General features: G+C 43.8%; 1 protein-coding gene across 1 annotated transcript in view; it reads right to left on the minus strand.

The window, feature by feature from the left end:
• The window catches only part of LOC137560222 (O-acyltransferase like protein-like), a 90,670-nt gene extending 87,211 nt beyond the window's left edge, over positions 1 to 3,459 (minus strand). Inside the window, exons 1-2 of the mRNA XM_068271856.1 lie at positions 3,420 to 3,459; positions 2,702 to 2,841 (exon numbers count right to left, since the gene is read on the minus strand). The gene's annotated coding sequence lies outside the window, so the exon portion shown is untranslated. The remainder of the gene's footprint in view (positions 1 to 2,701; positions 2,842 to 3,419) is intronic.
• Between the last annotated feature and the right edge of the window lie 20,132 nt (positions 3,460 to 23,591).

Consider the following 23,591-nt stretch of genomic DNA (forward strand, 5'->3'; position numbering starts at 1 on the left):
GGATGATCAATGAGACGCAAATTGATTTGAAATTATGCAAATTTTTATGCAAATGTATGCATTTTGAAAATGGACCAATCCATTTAAACCCAGGTTTAAATGAATTGGTCAATTTTAAAGCTGCATATATTTGCATAAATTTGCATCAACTTGGAACAATTTGCATATCTGCGATCATCCCTATTGGTTACTTAGTTACCTCCAGAAATTACATAGCGAGATTACTATTCAGAAGTGATGTGCAGCCCAAGTGGAAAATGCAAGATGCTGAAGGTAAGAATTGTATTACATGACCAACAAGTAGTTTACACCACAACCCTGCTGTTAATGTGTATAGATTTACCAATAGAAAAAAAAAGTTGCACGACTTTGATTTACCATATATGTAATGTGTGCCGGCGAAACCTTTGGCGGCCTAACTACAAAGAACATAATTACAAAACTAAGGTATGGACTCCCAGTGAAAGACAAGGACTTCTACAGGGTGGGCCATTTATATGGATACACCTTAATAAAATGGGAATGGTTGGTGATAGTAACTTCCTGTTTGTGGCACATTGGTATATGTGAGGGGGGATGTCTGTGTTCACCAGACTTCAACACAATTTCTATCCACTCCTCACGTGTTATCCTCAGCTACATGTCAACAAAGAGAAACTTGTGAATAACTCATGAAAGAATAAAGTTACATTAAAACCAAGTACACCATTGTTTTTCTTGTGAAATTCCCAATAAGTTTGATGTGTCACATGACCCTCTTCCTATTGAAAACACAAAAGTTGGATTTGGCAGACTTCAAAATGGCCACCATGGTCACCACCCATCTTGAAATGTTTTCCCCCTCACATATACTAATGTGCCACAAACAGGAAGTTAATATCACCAATCATTCCCATTTTATTAAGGTGTATCCATATAAATGGCCCACCCTGTACAATAATATGCTCTGGATTAATGAGGGTAAACAGAGTTATTTGCCAATTGGCGACAGTACCTGAAGACATTTGGAGCAAAAAAAACAGAGAGAATTTTGTCATCAGAATGTAATACCAACTTTAAAGCCTGGTGGTGTGGTGGAAATGTTATGGTTTGGGTCTAGTTTTGCTGCATCAGGGCCTGAGCTGTTTACCATCAAAGAATTCACTATGACTTATTCCTCTTTAATGTATCAGGAGGTGCTTGGGGATAATGTAAGACCATTTGTTAGAAGAGTGACTGGACCTTGCAACATAGCAATGACCATAAACATTCTAGTATATACAAGGAATAGCCTTAAAGGGAAGGTTCAGGGAAACCTGTAAAAAAATAAAAATCCCTATCCACTTACCTGGGGCTTCCTCCAGCCCGTGGCAGGCAGGAGGTGCCCTCGCCGCCGCTCCAGAGGCTTCCGGTCGTCTTCGGTGGCCGACCCGACCTGGCCAGGCTGGCTGCCAGGTCGGGCTCTTCTGCGCTCCAAGGACGGGCTCTTCTGCGTCCCACGCGGGCGCGCTGACGTCATCGGACGTCCTCCGGGCTGTACTGCGCAGGCGCAGTAGTTCTGCGCCTGCGCAGTACAGCCCGGAGGACGTCCGATGACGTCAGCGCGCCCGCGTGGGACGCAGAAGAGCCCGTCCTTGGAGCGCAGAAGAGCCCGACCTGGCAGCCGGCCTGGTCGGGTCGGCCACCGAAGACGACCGGAAGCCTCTGGAGCGGCGGCGAGGGCACCTCCTGCCTGCCACGGGCTGGAGGAAGCCCCAGGTAAGTGGATAGGGATTTTTATTTTTTTACAGGTTTCCCTGAACCTTCCCTTTAAAGGAATACTATCAATTCACATATTTTTTTCAATTGACACAGGAATTGTTTGGGAAGTGCTGCCAAGTACTGCTGTATACATTTTAGTAGCAACTTCTTTGTTTACTGTTATCTATATACATTCAAAGTTTACTAACGCCAAAACTGATGGCTGACTGAGCCATGAGGAGAGGGGAAATTCCCCTCTCACCTGATCAGTTAACTCTGTGTAGCTCTGTGAGAAGAGAGCTCCCAACAGCTGCAGTTTCTGTGTCCTGTGTTTCTGACTGACGTGTCTGAAGAGAGCAGAGGAAATGTAAAATTGTCACAGCTTTTTCATACTGTTTTTGCTTTCAGAGTTTGATATGTTTGATATTTGCTTTCTGTAGTCCGATATGCAACTCTGGCTGTGCATTGAAGCAGACACCCCTTCTGCAATTGATTTGTCTTAATATAGCTAAATCCTACCCTCAATAAATTACAGTTTTTGCCTCTGATATTTCACATGAAAAGTAGGAAAATGTTTACACAGCTACTTAGACATTATTTGCACATTGTCATTTTAGAACTCTTGGCTATCGATAGTATTCCTTTAAAGGGATACTGTAGGTAGGTCGGGGGGAAATTAGTTGAAGTTACCCGGGGCTTCTAATGGTCCCCCACAGACATCCTGTGCCCGCGCAGCCACTCCCCAATGCTCCGGCCCCGCCTCCGGTTTACTTCTGGAATTTCAGACTTTAAAGTCTGAAAACCACTGTGCCTGCGTTGCCGTGTCCTCGCTCCCGCTGATGGCACCAGGAGCGTACTATGCAGGCCCAGTATGGTCTGTGCCTACAGTATCCCTTTAAGCTGAGCACAGCTGATAAAATTATTCATGGACCAAACTTTAGTCAGAGAAATTCAGAGGTCTGCTACAAAAGCACAGCCATACCTGCTCCACATGCAGCTTGCAGTATTCTCCTTGGAAGTTTCCCCGAGGACCTTGTACAGAGAGACATTCACTGTAGGAGCCCAGTCTGTCCACATTCCCATTCACTAGGCTGCTTCCCAGCTTTCCCACTGCATCATACACTGCAAATATAACACACACCATTGCCGATTCATCAAAACAAGTACATAGAGAATTGAAGCAAACCAATAATAGAAGAGTTACCCACAGAAACCAATCACAATCCTGGCTGCGCTTAACACCTAAACCCTGATTCGTTGTTCTTGGCGACTGCTTTATTTTTGCCGTATTATAATCAAATTTCACAGCATAAAATTAAAAGCTAAAACCATCTGACTGGTTTTCTAGGTACTGGGAGGGTTAATGATCAAGCTTTTTATCAATCAGAGCTGGCAAAACAGGGAAGCAATTACTCACTTCCTTACTTTCCACCCCTCATTGCGTCACTTCCTGACGTGGAAGTGATGTGGCGAGCGGTGGAACGCTAGGAAGTAATTAATTGCTTCCCCGATCGCTGCCAGCTCTAAATATAGCAAAAATTGCTGGAGGGGGAGCGTGGATGGTGGAGTCCCAGGTGAGGGAGAGGGGGGTCTGACCTCCCTCCCCACCGCTCTGCCTGCTGCTCCCCCTTCCTGGCTGCTACCTCCTCCAGCTCAGTCCCCCCCCCACACACTTCTGCCGCCTGAGGAACCTTCCTTACCCCGTCATGGGCGGTCCGGTGCTGCTCCCAGTCACGGGAACTTCAGGATGCTTCATCCGATCTCCGGCTGAGAACATTGTTCTCCCCACTCACCCCACCCATTGCATGACATCACTCACCCACCCTTCCATCAGCCCTCTTCCCCCCTGCATAGCAACAGAACACGTCATTAGTCTGGAAAGCCTTGGCCCTACAATGTCACTGAAGGGATTGAGTCCATATCCCTTCCTGGCGACACGCCTCACACATGTGTACGAGGCTTTAGCCCATTAAGACATGCGAATTGAAATGGAAATATAATTTTAGTAACATTAAATTACAGAATGACATGAGCAGTCCTGATGCGTGTCAAAGCAATCACTTTAACAAAGATGGCATTTCACTTTAAGTATAAGTACCCTGACACAGGCAATTGCGCTGGTTGATGGTTTTATTAATGCAATGAGTCACACCAGACGAGCATTGCCAGACTTAAAACGTACTGAGAGACTGAGGAACTGCACTGGAAATATCTCCGTCCCCAAGAGGCCCTGTAATTTACTCATCATCTCATCAAAATTCCATTATATTCTGTGCGCGAGATCTCTGCTGTGCTCTTACATCTACATTGCCTGTTACAGCGGTGCAATCATTGCTGCTGCTATTAATGTAGCTAAGCAAGCGCTGGATTATCATCTCTGGAGACTAAGGACGCACACAAATATCTAGCAGCTTAAAGGGGAACTATTTGCAAAATGTACCCCCTGTCAAGGCCGGATTTATAGTTTTTCGCTCCTAGGCCAAGTATATTGGGGCTCCCCTTCCAAGCTTAGCAGCTCCATGTGCAGCCCCCTCTTCAATGTGTATCATCCACGTACTGTAACCGCCTCCCATTCCATGTGCAGCCTCCTCTTCAATATGTGTCATCCATGTACTGCAGCCCCTCCCATTATATGTGCAGCCTCCTCTGCTATGCGTATCATCCATGTACTGCAGACCCTCCCATACCATGTGCAGCCCCCTTTTCAATGTGTGTCATCCATGCGTGCAGCCCCCTTTTCAATGTGTATCATCCCTGTACTGCAGCCCCCTCCCATTTCATGTGCAGCCCCCTCTTCTATGTGTATCATCCATGTACAGCAGCGTCCCTCCCATTCCATGTGCATCCCCCTCTTCAATGTGTATGATCCATGTACTGCAGCCCCCTCCCATTCCATGTGCAGCCCCCTCTTCAATGTGTATCATCCCTGTACTGCAGCCCCCTCCCATTCCATGTGCATCCCCCTCTTCAATGTGTATGATCCATGTACTGCAGCCCCCTCCCATTCCATGTGCAGCCCCCTCTTCAATGTGTATCATCCCTGTACAGCAGCGTCCCTCCCATTCCATGTGCAGCCCCCTCTTCCATGTGTATCATCCATGTACAGCAGCCCCCTCCCATTCCATGTGCAGCCCCCTCTTCCATGTGTATCATCCATGTACAGCAGCCCCCTCCCATTCCATGTGCAGCCCCCTCTTCAATGTGTATGAGCCATGTACAGCAGTCCCCTCCCATTCCATGTGCAACTCCCTCTTTCATGTGTATCATCCATGTACTGCAGCCCCCTCCCATTCCATGTGCAGCCCCCTCTTCCATGTGTATCATCCATGTACAGCAGCCCCCCTCCCATTCCATGTGCAGCCCCCTCTTCCATGTGTATCATACATGTACAGCAGCGTCCCTCCCATTCCATGTGCAGCCCCCTCTTCCATATGTATCATACATGTACAGCAGCCCCCTCCCATTCCATGTACAGCCTCCTCTTCCATGTGTATCATCCATGTACTGCAGACCCCTCCCATTCCTTGTGCAGCCCCCTCTTTCATGTGTATCATTCATGTACTGTAACCCCTCTCTTTCATGCACAGCTCTCTTGGACATCACTATATGTCAAATATCCCTGCGCACATAACATACAAAGTACAAAAAGATACCCAATATCAACTGTGCTAAAATGACACACCAGGTGTCACAAACCATAAAACAGGTGTAGGAGCGCCTCAAAGTGTTCCAGAGACCAAGGCTATTAAAGAGTGTTACTTTCCCGGGGCTTCCTCCAGCCCCATAAGCATGGACGTGTCTCTCGCCGTCCTCCTTAGCACCTCCGTTAAGCCACAATCTTCTCCGGTATTCAGCTCAGTGAGGCCAATAGGGGGGCTTCTATGCATGCGTGGAGCTTGTGCGCAAGTGCAGAAGACTCCGACTGACGTCACTGAGACTGGGCCTGACTGAGCCGAGTACCGGGAGCTGATCGCGGCTTAACGGAGGCACACGGAAGGACGGCGAGGGACGTAGCCAGACTTATGGGGCTGGAGGAAGCCCTGGGTAAGTAAAAATCTTTAATAGCCGACTGCTATTATCTCTAGGTCTCTTTAAAGAGGCAGTGCATACAGTAAAATGCAGTAAATTATTCAGGAAACCCACTTTTATGGTAGTTTTCCTGGTTTCAGCATCAAAAACACTTCCTATCCTTATATATTGCTCCATATTGGTATGTAACCACGCCCTCCCAGTGATGCTTAGCCTAGGCTGTTTAGCTATGTGTAAATCTCCACCCAGGGCATTCTGGGAGACCAGGCATTATTTTCACTGGCTTAGGGATTCTCAGAAACCAACATTCCACAGTGATGCATGTGATAGGAGTAAAGAGGTCGCCACCTGGGATACACTTCAGAATGTGAATCAGGTAAGGATTTCACAATGGGCAAACACTGACTAAATCATGTAAAAAAAATAATAATATATATATATATATATATATATATATATATATATATATATATATATATATATATATATATATATATATATATATATAAATAAGCAATTTTATTTATTACGTTATTTTCCTTCCAGATCCTCTTTCAATAACATCTCCATGAAGATTGTCTGGTTTCGCCTTCAGCATAAGAGTAGCGTTTGTGATTCAAATCTTTTCAAACAATTTTTGCCCTTCAAAAGTTATCCAATAAAAAAAAAAATTCAACTTTGACTATTCCCCCGGCTGCCTCTGTGTACTCCGCTCTCCCGCCGGCTCTGCGCATCAGACTGATGTAGTCACATGCTTGATTGACAGCTCCGAACAGAAAAGTGACAGCTAGAGAACTGAATGGGAGAAATTGCTGAACATTGGTGACACAGCTGGGGAAATAGGACAGATCTACTGAAGCAGCATCCAATTTCATGAAACAATACTACCAAAAAAAGAAAATAATAAAAATATACTGTATGCATATACAGTGGGATACGAAAGTTTGGGCAACCTTGTTAATCGTCATAATATAAATCGTTGGTTGTTACGATAAAAAATGTCAGTTAAATATATCATATAGGAGACACACACAGTTATATTTGAGAAGTGAAATGAAGTTTATTGGATTTACAGAAAGTGCGCAATAATTGTTTAAATAAGTTTAGGCAGGTGCATAAATTTGTCATTTTATTGATTCCAAAAGCTTTAGAACTAATTATTGGAACTCAAATTGTCTTGGTAAGCTCAGTGACCCCTGACCTACATACACAGGTGAATCCAATTATGAGAGAGTATTTACGGGGGTCACTTGTAAGTTTCCCTCCTCTTTTAACCACTTTACCCCCGCCCGTATGAATTTCTCCATCCCTTTTTCCATCCTTTAACCCCCAGGGACGGCGCTCCCGCTCGTAAACACGCCGCTTGCCCGGAGATCAATGAACCGGAAAATCCATTCCCGTTCGTTGATCTAAGCCCCGCAATGATCTGCTGCTCTCCGATGAGCAGCGCGATCATTGTGAAAAAAAAACACTTACCCAGCCTCCAAGTACTTCCTCCAAGCGTCCGGAAGGACGCTTGGAGGTCGCATTAAAACAAAAAGTTACTGTGGCCATCTTGTGGCCAAATAGTAAAACTACACCCTAAACATTTTTCACATACAAGTAAATTACTTTTACACAAAAAATTAACTCATTACCTCCCACACTCCCAATTTTTTTTTTTTGTAATTAAAAAAAAAAAAATGTACAATAAAAAAAAAAACATAAATAGTTACCTTAGGGACTGAACTTTTTAAATATTTATGTCAGGAGGGTACAATACTGTTACTTTATAAACTATTGGCTTGTAATTAGGGATGGACGCAAAACTGAAAAAAATGCACCTTTATTTCCAAATAAAATATTGGCGCCAAACATTGTGATAGGGACATAATTTAAACGGTTTTATAACCGGGACAAAAGGGCAAATACATTTCATGTCTTTTAATTACAGTAGCATGCATTATTTAAAAACTATAATGGCTGAAAACTGAAAAATAATGAATTTTTTCCCACATTTTTCCTATTTTCCCATTAAAACACATTTAGAATAAAATAATTCTTGGCATAATGTCCCACCTAAAGAAAGCCTAATTGGTGGTGGAAAAAACAAGATATAGGTCGTTTAATTGTGATAAGTAATGATAAAGTTATAGACTAATGAATGGAAGGAGCGCTGAAAGGTGAAAATTGCTCTGGTGGTCAGGGGGTAAAACCCCTCAGTGGTGAAGTGGTTAATTTTCTCTGAAGAGTAGCAACATGGGGGTCTCAAAACAACTCTCAAATGACCTGAAGACAAAGATTGTTCACCATCATGGTTTAGGGGAAGGATACAGAAAGCTGTCTCAGAGATTTCAGCTGTCTGTTTCCACAGTTAGCAACATATACCGAGGAAGTAGAAGATCACAGACTCAGTTCAAGTTAAAGGGACTCTGAGCAGTGCAGAAACTATGGAAAGATGCATACCATTTTGAAGCTCTCTTTCTCCTCTTTCCAACAATATATAAACCGCCGCCCTACGCCTTTTAGTTTTCGCTGTTTTCGCGATCGAAGTCATGGCAAACGCGATTTCGATCGCGAAAATAACGAAAACTAAAAGGCGTAGGGCAGCGGTTTATGTGTCATTGGAAAGAGGAGAAAGAGAGCTTCAAAATGGTATGCATCTTTCCATAGTTGCTTGTATTACACAGGACGACACTTTTCAGTGTCAGAAGCTCCATTCAGCTGCTGACTTTGGAGAAAAGTCGTCCTGTGTAATACAAGTAACTATGGAAAGATGCATACCATTTTGAAGCTCTCTTTCTCCTCTTTCCAATGACACCTAAACCGCCGCCCTACACCTTTTAGTTTTCGTTATTTTCGCGATTGAAATCGCATTTGCCACGACTTCGATCGCGAAAATAGTGAAAACTAAAAGGCGTAGGGTGGTGGTTTATATATCGTTGGAAAGATGAGAAAGAGAGCTTCAAAATGATATGCAACTTTCCATAGTTTCTGCACTGCTCGGAGTCCCTTTAAGGCTTGAAGTGGCAGACCAAGAAAAATCTTGGATTGACAGAAGCGACGAATGGTGAGAACAGTCAGAGTCAACTCACAGAACAGCACCAAAGACCCACAACATCATCTTGCTGCAGATGGAGTCACTGTGCATCGTTCAACCATTCTGCGCACTTTACACAAAGAGATGCAGTATACGATAGTGATGCAGAGGAAGTCTTTTCTCCGCCCACAGCACAAACAGAGCTGCTTGAGGGATGCTAAAGCACATTTGGACAAGCCAGCGTCATTTTGGAAAAAAGGTGCTGTGGGCTGATGAAACTAAAATTGAGTAATTTGGACATAACAATACATGGAGGAAAAAGAACACAGCATTCCAAGAAAAACACCTGCTACCTTCAGTAAAATATGGTGGTGGTTCCATCATGCTGTGGGGCTGTGTGGCCAGTGCAGGGACTGGGAATCTTGTCAAAGTTGAGGGACCCATGGATTCCACTCAGTATCAGCAGATTCTGGAGACCAATGTCCAGGAATCAGTGACAAAGCTGAAGCTGTGCCAGGACTGGATATTTCGACAAGACAATGACTCTAAACACTCCTCAAAATCCACTAAGGCAATCATGCAGAGGAACAAGTACAATGTTCTGGAATGGCCATCTCAGTCCCCAGACCTTAATATCATTGAAAATCTGAGGTGTGAGTTAAAGAGAGCTGTCCATGCTCGGAAGCCATCAAACCTAAATGAACTAGAGATGTTTTGTAAAGAGGAATGGTCCAAAATACCTTCAACCAGATTCCAGACTCTCACTGGAACCTACTAAAAATTAATTTCATTTTTTTTTGTGGTGCCCAAATTTATGCACCTGCCTAATTTTGTTATTGCGCACTTTCTGTAAATCCAATAAACTTCACTTCACTTCTCAAATATCACTGTTTGTGTCTCCTATTATTTATTTTTTTAGCAAAAGATGTAGTTTTATTGTTCAAACCATGCTAGTCCTTTCTATTATCATTAGTTTTTCTTTTTATTGACATTTGACAATAAGAAATGCACTGTATCATTTTAAAGGCTATGAATACAATTAGAGTTAATAGAGTCACCGACTAGAAGAAGACATATATTTACATAGATCTGTAAAGAACAATACATATATTTAGATAGCTCTGTACAGGTAATCTCCAGGTTACATACGTCTTGGCTTACAAACAACCTGCCGATACAAACTTCATGCCCATTGCAATGATGTCACTTTTACATTGAAGGAGAAGAAGAGTGAGAGCTTTTCGAAGCAGCGTGGGATATATTCAGTGGTGAATAAACAGCACAGAGGTAGACACAGTATGGTATAGAGGAGGCACAGGGGGCACAGTGTTCCGACTTAAGAACAAACCTATAGTCTCTGTTTTGTTTTCTACCTGTACCTTGTTCTTAAATAGAGATGTTGCGAACTGTTCGCTCGGCGAACATCTCTGGGGCTTTTACTACTTCCGGGTCACTCTGACCCGGAGTAGTACGCCTGCGCTGCCCGGCGGAGCGCGTCCTAGTCCGCGCTCCTGTTGCCGGGCACTCTCTGCGCATGTGCGTGACGTCGTTCATGACGTCACGCACATGCGCAGAGAGTGCCCGGCAACAGGAGCGCGATCTAGGACGCGCTTCGCCGGGCAGCGCAGGCGTACTACTCCGGGTCAGAGCGACCCGGAAGTAGTAAAAGCCCCATGTATTCAGAGATGTTCGCCGGCGAACGGTTTGGGAACCGTTCGCTACATCTCTATTCTTAAAGGATACCCGAACTGACATGTGACATGATGAGATAGACATGTGTATGTACAGTGCCTAGCACACAAATAATTATGCTGTGTTCCTTTTTTTCTTTCTCTGCCTGAAAGAGTTAAATATCAGGTATGTAAGTGGCTGACTCAGTCCTGACTCAGACAGGAAGTGACTACAGTGTGACCCTCACTGATCAGAAAATTCCTCTTTTTATCTCTTTCTTGCTCTCAGAAGCCATTTTCTACTAGGAAAGTGTTTCATAGTTGGAATTTCTTATGTTTTCCTTCTGTGCAACAGTTCAAGTCCACTTTAAATGAAAAGAAACAGCTGGATCTTAGATGGGCACTATGTCACCCTATATGGGAGGTTAATATAAAATAATCTCTCTTTGAGAGAAAGAGAGAGAGAGAGAGAGAGAGAGAGAGAGAGAGAGAGGGGGGTGGGGGGTGGGTTGGATTGTACCCGAGATGAAATAAAAGGAAAAATTCATACATCCTGGGGCTTCCTCTAACCCCCTTTGGCCTGATCAATCCGCCTCCTGGATCCTCTGCAATCCTCCCGGTAACTTCGGCCAGTCTGCACAATGCGTCCGCACATGCTCCCTCAATGCGCTCCCGCAGCCGGGAGGGTTCTGAGGCTGCGCAGTAGGACTGCGAAAGTGCAGAACGACGGGCAGCGCGAGAGTGGTAAGCCCCGACTCCTGAAGTTACCGGAGGATTCAAGAGGCGGAGGATGGTGGCAGGGGAGCGTTCAGGCCGAAGGGGGCTGGAGGAAGCCCCAGGTATGTATGAATTCTTCCATTTATTTCATCTCAGGTTTACTTTAAGCAATAGCAGTTACCTGGCAATCCTGCTGACCTGTCATGCATCAGTAGTGTCTAAATCACACACCTGAAACAAGCATGTGGCAAATATAGTCAAAGACAGCCAGGTAACTGGTATTAATTAAAAGGAAATACATAGGGCAGCCTTCATATCCCTCTCGCTTCAGTTGTCCTTTAAAGGCTTGTTCACAACAAACCAAAAAAATAACACCCCAAAACACTTTTCGTAGATGTTGAGTATTTTTTTAACCATATACTCATGCAAACCTTCTAACCTCTCAGTGGACCTGCCAGCCTCTGACGGACCTATCAAAGTGCTGCAGAACTCTTGTATTTCTTGATGCCTATTTGCAATCGAGCTCAGAATGTTTCAGCTACCTCCAATCCCATCCAAGCAGTCCCTCATGTGTGGCCTACATTAGCACATGTCTATAGCTAGCCTGGAGTGAGGGGGGGGGGTAGATTTAACAATTTAAGGACAACAACTAGTTGAAATCTACACCCTGTGTTGATGCTGATGTGGCTGCCAGGGCATAGATTTCAGCTCACCGCCGCGCGCACTCGTCACTCTCGCTGTCTCCCCACCGCAGCTCACTCGCTCTCTCTATGACTGAAGAGCAGCTCTGTGAGCAGGTCAGGAGCCAATTTCATTGGCTCCTCCTGACCCTGTCTATCAATGTAAGCAACTCCCATTGGCTTACATTGATCACACGGTCAGGAGCCAATGAAAGAAACTCCTGACCGTCTCTCAGAGCTCTGCCATCTTAGAGACGGCAGAGTGGGTGGGCTGAGGTTCCCAGCACGTGGCGTGGATGGCGGTTGCGGCGGGTATGTGCAGCAATTTGATGGTATTCCATGGTTTCTGGTACCAACGGTCTCTCGTCCTTAAAGAGGAACTTCAGCCTAAACAAACATACTGTCATTAAGTTACATTAGTTATGTTAATTAAAATAGATAGCTAGGTAATATAATCTCTTACCCACCGTTTCAAAAGAACAGAACAGAATTTGCCTGTTCTTTTGAAACAGGGTGGGTTCATGACGGCAGCCATCTTTTTGGTTGAAAGGAGGTGACTGTGACACAGTTCCAACTGTCCTGTGTGCTGATCACCCCTCCCAGTTGCTAGGCAACGTGAACAACAACATAGGAAATCCCATCATGCTTTGCACAGCATCAGGGAAAAAAAGCCCGGGCAGTTTTCTTTGATGGGTGGAGCTTAGCTAAAAATGCAGCTAAAAATGGTTTGGTAAGGAAAACAAAGTTCTGATGCTGTGAAACTGTTAAAGAAACACCAAACCTTTTCAGTTCTGCTGAGCAGATTTTTAGTCCGGAGATTCACTTTAAGGGAGTAGAGACCGCTAGTACTTAACCTATTTTGGTTCCTGGACGTAGTTTCTACGTCCAGGAACCATGCGCGCTACCGCGCGCTCCCGCGGCCGATCGCGCGCGTGCACGCGCACTCCCGGCCGCGTATTCGGTAGCCACGGAATCAATGTATCGGGCTATGGTGCCCGATCACTGATTCCTCTCCCCCGCTGAAAAAGCGACAGCTTCTCTCGGAAGCTGTGCTTTTTCTGGCTGTCTCCTCCCTGATGCGTCACTCTAAGCGTGTGCTACGCTTAGAGTGACGTCATGTAAACAAACTGGCCATCTTGTGGCCAAAAAGTAATACTACACCTGAAAAAAAAAAATTAACACACATTTACATTATAAATCTATTGTTTACCTCCCACCCTCCCAAAACTACCCAAATAAAATGTTTACTATAAAAAAACAAAACATTACAATAAAAAAAAAATGTAAATATTTACCTAAGGGTCTAAACTTTTTAAATATCAATGTAAAGATGAAATATTTCTATATTTTTTTTTATTTTAAACTTGTAAATAGTGGTAGATGCAAAATGGAAAAAATGCACCTTTATTTCCAAATAAAATATTGTCGCCATACATTGTGATAGGGACATAATTTTAACGGTGTAATAACCGGGACAAATGGGCAAATACAATACGTGAGTTTTAATTATGCAGGCATGTATTATTTTAAAACTATAATGGCTGAAAACTGAGAAATAATGAATGTTTCCATTTTTTTCTTATTCTTCCTGTTAAAATGCATTTACAGTAAAGTGTCTCTTAGCAAAATGTACCCCCCAAAGAAAGCCTAATTGGTGGCGGAAAAAACAAGATATAGATCAGTGCATTGTGATAAGTAGTGATAAAGTTATAGGCTAATTTCTCACGTGAAAAAGACGGAACGCGAATGGGTTAAGTGGTTAAATAAACCTCACTGACATAAAGATATATAGCTCCTCTTCCTTTGAGGAAAGTTTAGCACATTTCCCCACAACGTTGGGAAGTAAAGAGAAATTGATGGTAACAGGACTTTTCTTTGCAGCAGAATATCTCGGTACACGCTGTCAGCCTGGGGCTACATCTAGAGCCGTTACTGAGCGAGGTGTAGGATTCCTCTCACCGGCTGCCTTTCATCCAGGAGAATGCTGTAAAAGCCATGATAAAAAGGCACCGCTAGTTCCTGTCTATTATTCCTGACATGAAACGGCGCTCCCCGACAGCCGGAACATAGACCCGCCGCTACTGCTGCTGTGTATAAAAATGATGTGAAATACAAATACAATTTCATCTAGCTAAATAAGCTGGAAGTGCTCCTTCGGGAACCATCCAAGAGTCAGGCTGAGATCAAAAACATTCCTAGGCACTCATGAAAGAAATGCTGCATCTGTAGAGCCGAATATTTACCAAATACAAAAGGGTCGGATTTACCAGTAGGTACAGTAGGCACACGCCTAAAGGCAGCTGGTGCTAAACATGCGTCTATGCAAGTGCCTACAAGCGCCTTATGATGGAAAGGCGGCTTAATCCCCTTCCCCAGTGTTTCCCTCCCTCCTTCCCTATGCAGAGTTCTGATGAGAGTGTTAATGAGAGGTTACTCGCTCAGCTCTCTGCATCCCACTAACGAGATCTCCCTTCAGTCAGGGCACCTCTAGCTACTTAATACTGAGGATAGCTTTGGCTACCTAATACTAAGGGGAACCTGTAGCGACCTATGACCGGCAAGGGAAGTAAGGGAGAAGTGACAGCTGGACCAGAAAGTACACTTGCGGTGCGGTTTGAGAGGGGGTTTGTAGGTTTCATGGAGGGCAAAGTCTAAGGTGCCAGAACATCTGTGCCTATAGCCTCCAGTGAGGTAAATCTGGGCCTGCCCCCCATTCTACTGCTGTCTGCCTGCTCTCTTGTCTCCCATCACAAGGGGGTAAAGAGGAGCCCGGATATGAATAAAACTAGGTTAAAATCTCTAAACACATAAAAAATGAGGGGGTTGATTCACTATAACAAATAGCATGCCTTATCTGAGTTTACACGCCTTATCTGAGTTAACGTGCCTTATCAGAGTTAACACGCCTTATCAGAGTAGCATAGCGAGTGCTAGGAACTTATGCCTGCTAATTGGCAATGACGAGAGCTCCACTCGTCCTGCCCTGAGCCCCTGCGGGTCCAATCACTTTAAAGGGCATTATTCCCGCACTTTGATTGGCCCAATAGGCTGCCTGTCACTTGACAGGAAACCTGACAGGCAGCCTATTTGGGCCAATCAAAGTGCAGGGATAATGCCCTTTAAAGTGACTGGACCCGCAGGGGCTCAGGGCAGGACGGGTGGAGCTCTCGTCATTGCCAATTAGCAGGCATAAGTTCCTAGCGCTCACTATGCTACTCTGATAAGGCGTGTTAACTCTGATAAGGCACACTATTTGTTATAGTGAATAAACCCCAGAGTGGCTTATCTCAATAACCACAGCTGGTGAAACAAGAAATTCATTTAGCACAGGAAACGCGTTTGTGGGTCCAAGCTAATGCTAAATGCTTCAGACCTGTCCACTTGTATAGTACTGTGCATAATAAAAAAGTATTCACACTCAAAATTGCAAGGGTAATGAAAGTCTATGAGGACTTTCATACTTATGCGAAGAGTCGCGCTGCACCGAAGTAGTCAAATCACCACAATCCCATCGCAAAGTCATTTGTGCGTTACTGCATGATCCGTGCCTACCGCATGGATTATGCATTATTACAGGTCTATGGTGATGCAGTGAGTGTAAATGGCAGAGCACGGCCAAATGGGAATCTCGGTGACGTACTTCCTGTACAGCAGGAAGTACGTCACAGAATGGGTGAAGGAAGGTGGGCGGGCCTATGCATGACACTGTCGGCAAAAACGAATGCAGGGTCATATAAACTACAGATTAGTGTGGTGATCCCATGGCAGGCTGCAATGCACCGCATTGCACACGTATAAAAGCAGCCTTAATGTTTGCCTTATTCTAGGAACATACAATGCGTTTTTTCTGTCGATTTTCCGTTCGATCAATGTTCAATTCGTTTTTCCGTTCGATTTCCAGCTCCATTCTCTTATCTTTTCTTATCAATTTCCATTCACTTCTATTTTATAGAAATCGACCAGAAAAGCGATCAAAAACAATATCGGACATAACGCAAAATTGTATGGTGTGTTCCTAGCATTAAGGTATTAAACACATTAAAAACGAATAGGAAACATTATAAGCCTACTCTGATGTCATTTCAATGCATATTTACACCTCACTGAAGCTGATATCACTGCCAGTTGCAGGACAAATGATCAGTAATCAGTGAGCAAATAAAGAAGAGAAAGTTATCTGCTGTCTCCCTGAATACAGCAGGAACTTTTCTACCTTGCTTACAGTTTATTACACTTCCAACACTAACTGATAATGTTGGCTGGCAATGGCAAGCTTATCAATTAGCAGCTAATTAGATAAAAAGATTTGAGTTTTAACCCTTCCAGTACCATGACAAATAGATGGTTTTAGCTTTTAATTTTTTGCTGTGTTAAATGCTTTTGACAATAGATGGAATTTGAATATAATACCTCTTAAGGCTGGTTTGACAGCGGGACGTTAAAGTCCCATGTTACAGCAGCCTGTAACGCAGCCTAACTCACAGCACTGTAAAATCAATTGTGCTGTTCACAGAGCCCACGTTGCGTTACATAGTAATGCAGCACGTTTAAACAAAGTGCTGCATGCTGTACGTTATACTGGGCTAAGCAGCGTTAGACTGTTTGCACATGCTCAGTAATGTTGGAGGAGGAGGAGGTCTCCCCTCCTCCTCCGCAGCCAGCCACATGGCTAATTAATATTCACTGCACTGAGGAGACTCGTGGTGGGACTGTAGCCACTTAACATCTCAGTCGTTTTCAGCTTATGCATCCGAGCAATGTTCACCTCCCATTCATTAGCCTATAACTTTATCACTACTTATCACAATGAACTGATCTATATCTTGCTTTTTCCGCCACCAATTCGGCTTTCTTTGGGGGGTACATTTTGCTAAGAGCCACTTTACTGTAAATGCATTTTAACAGGAAGAATAAGAAAAAAAATGAAAAAAATTCATTATTTGTCAGTTTTCGGCCATTATAGTTTTAAAATATTACAAGCCTCCATAATTAAAACCCACGTATTGTTATTGCCCATTTGTCACGGTTATTTCACCATTTAAATTATGTCCCTTTCACAATGTATCGCGACAATATTTTATTTGGAAATAAAAGAGCATTTTTTCCGTTTTGCATACATCACTATTTACAAGCTTATAAAAAAAAAAAATAGAGAGAAATATTTCATCTTTACATAGATATTTAAAAAGTTTAGATCCTTAGGTAAATATTTATGTTTTTTTTTTTTTTATAGTAATTTTTTTTTGTTTTTTTTTTTATTAAACATTTTATGTGGGCATTTTTGGGAGGGTGGGATATAAAAGTGTTTTATTTGGGGAAATATTGGTGTATTGTAATGTTTTTGGGAATTTACTTGTAGTTTTACTTTTTGGCCACAAGATAGCAATCTCGATTTTTTTTACATGACGTCACTTTAAGCGTACAATGTACGCTTAGAGAGACACAGCTTCAGAAAGAGCGAAGCTTCCGAGAGAAGCTGTCGCTTTTTCAGCGGGGGAGAGGAATCAATGATCGGGCTCCATAGCCCGATAAATTGATTCCGTGGCTACCGACTCCGCGGTCGGGAGTGCGCGTGCACGCGCGCGATCGGGCGCGGGAGCGCGCCTGTCCTCCTTGACGTTTTTATACGTCAAGGAGGACAAAGTGGGTAGTGTTGTCCGGATCATGAACAAATCGTTCATTTGATCCGGATCTTTTTTGTGAGTCGAATCATCCGGATCATCACAATGAAAGATTCGGTTCACAGTGGATGTCTGTCTGGAAGAAACAGGAACATTCAGAATGTACAGTGCAGGGAAAGTCCTGTCCTGCTAGTCATTTCACTCAGTCTGCTTCCCTAGTAAAATGATTCAAATGATTCGGTTCAAAGATCCGAATCTTTTCAATGATCCGATTCAAATGATCCGAATCCTTAAAAAGATCCGGACTTCCTATCACTAACCTGGAGCGGCTGCTTTGAGAGCTGCACAAAGCAGCTCAATCTGAAGTCCAACTTCAACACCACCATGCGTTGCGTTAGGGGCACGTTATGCGACCATAACTTCCCCTAAAACGCAACGCCTTGGTGTGTAAGTAGCCTTAAAGGAAACCAGAGCTGCATGTGCAGTAGTCCAGACTGATCCCGACTGAGCCGGTTACTGGGGCTGATCACGGCCGAATGGCAGACCACGGGAGGACGGCGAGGGACTTACACATGCTTATGGAGCTGGAGGAAATTCCGGGTGAGAAAAAAAACTTTATGGTCCCTCAGCTCTGGTACACTTTAAGCATATAAAAATGCTTGGAGATCAGGGCCAAATTTACCATAAGGCATGTGCCTACAGGCGCCTGATGATGGAAAGGCGGTTCACTTCCCTCCCCCAGGCGGCTCACTCTCCTCCCCCAAGTGCCTCCCTCCCTCCTTCACTATGCAGAGTCTCTGAGCAGAGTGTAAATGAGAGGTTACTCACCCTGCTCTTAGCATTCCACTGATGAGATCTCCCTTCAGTCGAGGGCACCTCTAACTACCTAAACTGAGGGTAGTTCTGGCTACCTAATACTTAGGGGCACCTCTAGGCACTTACAGTAATATTGAGGGTACTTCTGGCTATGTAATGCTAAGGGACTCCTGTAGTTACCCATGACAGGCAAGGAAAGTAAGGGAGGATTGACAGTGGGGCCAGCCAGCACGCTTATGGTGCGGTTTGGCGGAAGTTTGTAGCTTCATAGAGGGCAAAGTTTAAGGTTCCAGAACAACTGTGCCTACAGGCTCTCGTGAGCTAAATCTGGGCCTGTTGAAGACACTTTAGTTCTGAGGAAAACAGTGATGGTTTTACTCTCTTTTACTAATTATTTAGAGGAACTCAAAATGACAATACTTACTCAACACTGCGTAGGTTTCTGGTTCATCAGCATTCAGGTCCGACAAATAGTCCATAGTGTCCTTGAAACATTTGGAGGTTACATTGGCTGGAGAGGCCACGCTGAGGACAACCAAGGAGAAGAACACAAGCAAAGCTTCTGCAACCATCATAAACCTGAAGAAATAAGGATCACCAGAAGACACTATGCGGTTTTTATAGGTAACGGGTTATGCAGATGGCAAATCACAAGGAGGAAGGTTTTCCACAGCAGCTGCACAGCTTAGGCAAAAACAAATCAATTAGCACCCCGGCTTTACCTATGAATAAGGAGAGTCTCAGGTTTCTCAGCCACTACGGAGACGTAGCCAGCTACACGGGTCCAGTGACGCAGGTGAAAAACACAATAAGGCCACCACATCTGCTCCTACAACATGTAGTAGTGAAAACACCAAGCTGAAAAAAAAATTGGGTGATCAACATTAAACTTTTTAACCAATAAATACATTTCAAAAATGTACGTCTTAAGTTGATAAAGAAGGACGATCCTTTGTCAGCTGTACTGACTTACTCTTTGATGGCTGTGGTCCGGGTTGGCCATTGCTTGGTTCAGTGATGCAATAAGTGGGAGCCATGAATCAGGCAAGGAGTTGGGCGTCATGTGTTGGAATTATTAGCAACCCATTGACCTTCTCGGTTGGCTTACCTGGATATAGTAACAGCTGATGTAGATTATGTATATATTCTGTATATAGCCAGATCAAGAAGCAGGGGTGTAGTGAACCACAAGCAAGTGACCCTGTCCACTGCTTCGGGTGCTAGTGGGGTGTGCCGGAGAATTTGGGTTTCCAAATGCAACCTCCCAAATTTAAACACTACTGATGTGTATAATCACAAAGCCACTTCCCATGGCACTGTAAAACACCGGCATAGACATTTTGAGATGCAGTAAGTAACATATTGGTTGAATCTGAGCCTATTTTTGGTCAACCCCATTCTACCATAAATGGCAGTGTGGTCAGAAAATAACCCCCCCCCCCCCCCCCCCCCCAAAAAAAAAAGAGTTCTTGATTATGGAAGATTGCCAGACACTGTTTGTGAATTGTCCCAGGTGGTGTGGACTGAGGGCTCGTTTCCACTATTGCGGTGCGGAATCGCCTGGATTCCACCGCTGATGAAATCGCATGCGGATGCGATTCCGCGTGCGTTTTTTTGCCGCGAATTCACATAGGTGAGGGTATATGCGATTTTAACCATGTCACTGCCTGTGTGAATTTACATTGGTACCTATGCGAATTCGCGTCAAAAAACGCATGGGGAAAACGCGTGCGATTTCCCTATTAAATACATTGTGTGCGATTCGCCTGCATTCCACACGCAGGCGAATTCTGCAGGGTGTTCCGTGCAGATTTTCTCCGCACAATAAAACGCTCCTGCAGACGCATGAGTGGAAACAGGCTCATTCACTTACATTGTCTATGCGAATCCGCATACGCAAGACGCATGCGGATTTGCGATAGTGGAAACGAGGCCTGAAACAACATTCATGATCATCTGAATGTATGGCAATTAGGTATCTATGCAGGCACCCTGAGTATTTTGCATTACGATTTTGCATTGTAATTATGATTTAGGTTGCATTCACAGTGGGAGGTTATGGTCGTGTGTTATAAAGTCTTATAACGCAGCTTACCGTACTGCAATGCTAATCCTATCTGCCATTCACAGTGCGACGCTAAAGTCGCGTTAAAAAATGTTGCTTTGTGGTAATTCAGTGCTTGCAGTGCATTACCTTTTAACGTAGACACGTTGCGACATTAACGTCGCATTAAACCGCACCGTCCCACTGTGAATGCAACCTAAGCGAAATTCGTGCTCATCACTACTATGCAGCTGGAATGGCAGGGTCTATATGTATAGATCAGTTATTTTTCCATTGTACTCATTGTTTGTGTTGTTACCGCCACACACCCTATCGAGCATGTCTGATCGATACATGCGACCATTTACGGCCTGAAATTGGTTGAATTTTCCATTGGGCATGCCCTTGGTGGCACTGATTTCTTCAGATTCCATAATTATCGAATTTGATGGTTGATTGGCCACCAAATCTGATGTATGGCCAATTTTAGCAATAGACCCTGAACAAGCATGCAGATCAGATGTTTCTGGCTGAAGTCTGACTAGATTAGCTGCATGCTTGTTCCAGGAATGTGATTCAGACACTAATGCAGCCAAAGAGATCAGCAGGAGAGCCAGGCAACTGGTATGATTTAAATGTAAATAAATATGGCAGCTTCCATATCCCTTTCAGTTTAGATGTGATTTAACCCTTAGCCGACCGCTCCACGCCAATTGGCGTGAACGCAGCAGCAGCCCCAGGACCGATCCACGCCGATTGGCATGAACGGCCTTCTATGGGGCTAGCAGGAGATCGCTCATTCCGGAAGGTGGAGCGGAGCGCTGATTGGCTGGCTGGGAGGAAGGGGGGGGGGGGAAGAGGAAATAAAACAAAGTAAAAAATATTAGGAAATAAATATTTATTGGAAGAAAAAAAAAACCACCTGAGGGGCGATCAGACCCCACCAGCAGAGAGCTTTGTTGGTGAGGAAAAAAGGAAGGGGGGGGGGGGGGGAGAAATCACTTGAGTGCTGAGTTGTGCGGCCGTGCAGCGAGGTCTTAAAGCTGCAGTGTCCAATTTCAAGAAAAAATGGCTTGGTCTTTAGGGGGGGGGGGGGGGTTAACACTGCGGTCCTCAAGTGGTTAAAGGTAAAAAAAAAAAAAAAAGTTGAAAAAGTACATAGCCCCTATTTTTGTAAATATAAGATAAAAAAATGTCCTGATTTCATGTCAAATATTTCACTTTTATTTACATGTGAAATGCATTTGATACAGTTACAAAGACACAAAGTGTATAGGCATAGAATACTCTGACAGCAGCAAGACTGGACAATCACAGAAACTTCATCATGCAATTCCAATATATACACAAAATATAGATTTATAAAAAGGAATACAAAATAAACATATTTCAAGATACGTAAAAGGTATAAAATAAAAAAAATAACAAACAGATTCCTAGACTCTCACAGAGAAATATATTCATTTCAAAGGAACAATACTGTACCTAGTTTTTGTTTCCTAAAGTTTCCTACTTTTTTTACATATTACAATAAAGTCATAGCTTCAACTACACAAAAAAAACTGTGCAAAGGATAGCAGGGACCTCCGTGTAGCAAGATGCAGTTTTATTTGTCCCCCTCGGTCCCTGGGCATCATTTAAATTCGCTGTTCTTGCAAGAATTAAAAAAAAAAAAAACAGATTTCCTGCTGGAAGAGTTCTTCCAGTATTTCAAACATTCATAAAACGGGCAACAACAATTACAAATTAAGTTCACCTTTCACTTTCCCGCACGTTAACTACTAAATTCAGAATTGTGATACAAGATTTTGCTCATTACAGCAGCTATGGAGACCTTTGTACCGCCCATGGCCATGGCCCCTGTATCAAGGCAAAGGCGAAATTCCTGGACATGGAGCATTCAGCTATTGCTTAAAGAAAAATCTATTGTTTCAACAAGCTGGGTTTAGTTTGGCATTGTCTTTGTGAAGAAGTGAAATATGCACTTTTAGAGCATAAACTCACATTATTTACACCTGCCAGGCAAATTTCATATTTTGACACAAGTAAAATATTCAACTTTGTAACCAGTATTCATCATTGACCTCATTCCCAAACAGATCTACAGGCTTTTTAGGGACTGGGGCCCACTGCAAATCGCAAACGCGAGCGATTGCAATTTTACACCATGATTTTCACAACGATATTTGGAGTGTTTTTGAGGGAATGCGGTTTTGCCTGAATTCCCTCAAACTAAATCGCTCCGAAAAAGATGCAAGCAGTGCGGTTTGAGTGAATACGCAAGCGTGGTGATTTCCTCAACGAAAGCACCCTCATAGGGTTCAACTGTTGGAGTGCTTTGCCGATCGCCGGCGATTGGCTAGCACTGGAAAAGCGCTCCTAGTGGGCCTCAGCCCTAAAGTGAATTTTTTAAAAATCCGCATACAATGAAGAATGCAATGTGGAAACTGCATGTCAGAATGATCAGGTGTTCAGAGGTAAAGTTTGCTGAAATCAAAGAAGTAAATAGAAAAGAAGGACAGTTGATGACTTGACTATGTACTCTGTAAAGCGCTGCAGAAGAGGACAGAGCTATAGAAATGCATAATATTATCATGATGGAGGGTGACTATGGTAGAGATTAAACTATATAAACTCATAATAATACAAATAATAATAAAGTGAGTTGAGCTCTTGGGAGTTTTCTGTTAGTGAAGAAACCTAACCATTTAAAAGGGTAAAATATGAAAGCTTTGGAGTGAAAGGGTGGGGACTAAGTTTGTAAAAGTTAAAAGTGGCACAGTATTTCGGCACCTGTATCTCTAGAACTACTTCTCACTCTGACATTCAGTTTTTCAGGTTTTTTTTTTTTAAGGTAACCTTTAAGGAGAACCTGTGGTTGGTTTGTCAAATCATATTAGGACACAGAGGCATGTTCTGTATACAATGACCAGCCTCGGTGTCCTTCCATTGTGCCTTCAGCCCCCCCCCCCTTAAAAAAGTGCCTGATAGCGACACACAGATTGTTGCTAGCCTGCTATTTACCTCATCCTGTCACTCACGGCTGCTCCCCCGCCTCCTGTATTACATGGCTCCCCCACCTGTGTCTATTGCGTCTCCGCCTCTAAGCCGATTGGAGGAAGCTTACGAAGGCGGGGAAGGGACACAGGCGGGAAGCCGCGCTATGCAGGAGGCAGGGGAGCGGTAGTGACTGACAAGCTGAGGTAAATAGCTGGCTAGCCACAATCTGCGTGTCACTAGCCTGGCAATTTTATTTTAATGGGGGACATTATGTGT

The sequence above is a fragment of the Hyperolius riggenbachi genome, chromosome 1, assembly GCF_040937935.1.
Source record: "Hyperolius riggenbachi isolate aHypRig1 chromosome 1, aHypRig1.pri, whole genome shotgun sequence".
Lineage (NCBI taxonomy): Eukaryota > Metazoa > Chordata > Amphibia > Anura > Hyperoliidae > Hyperolius > Hyperolius riggenbachi.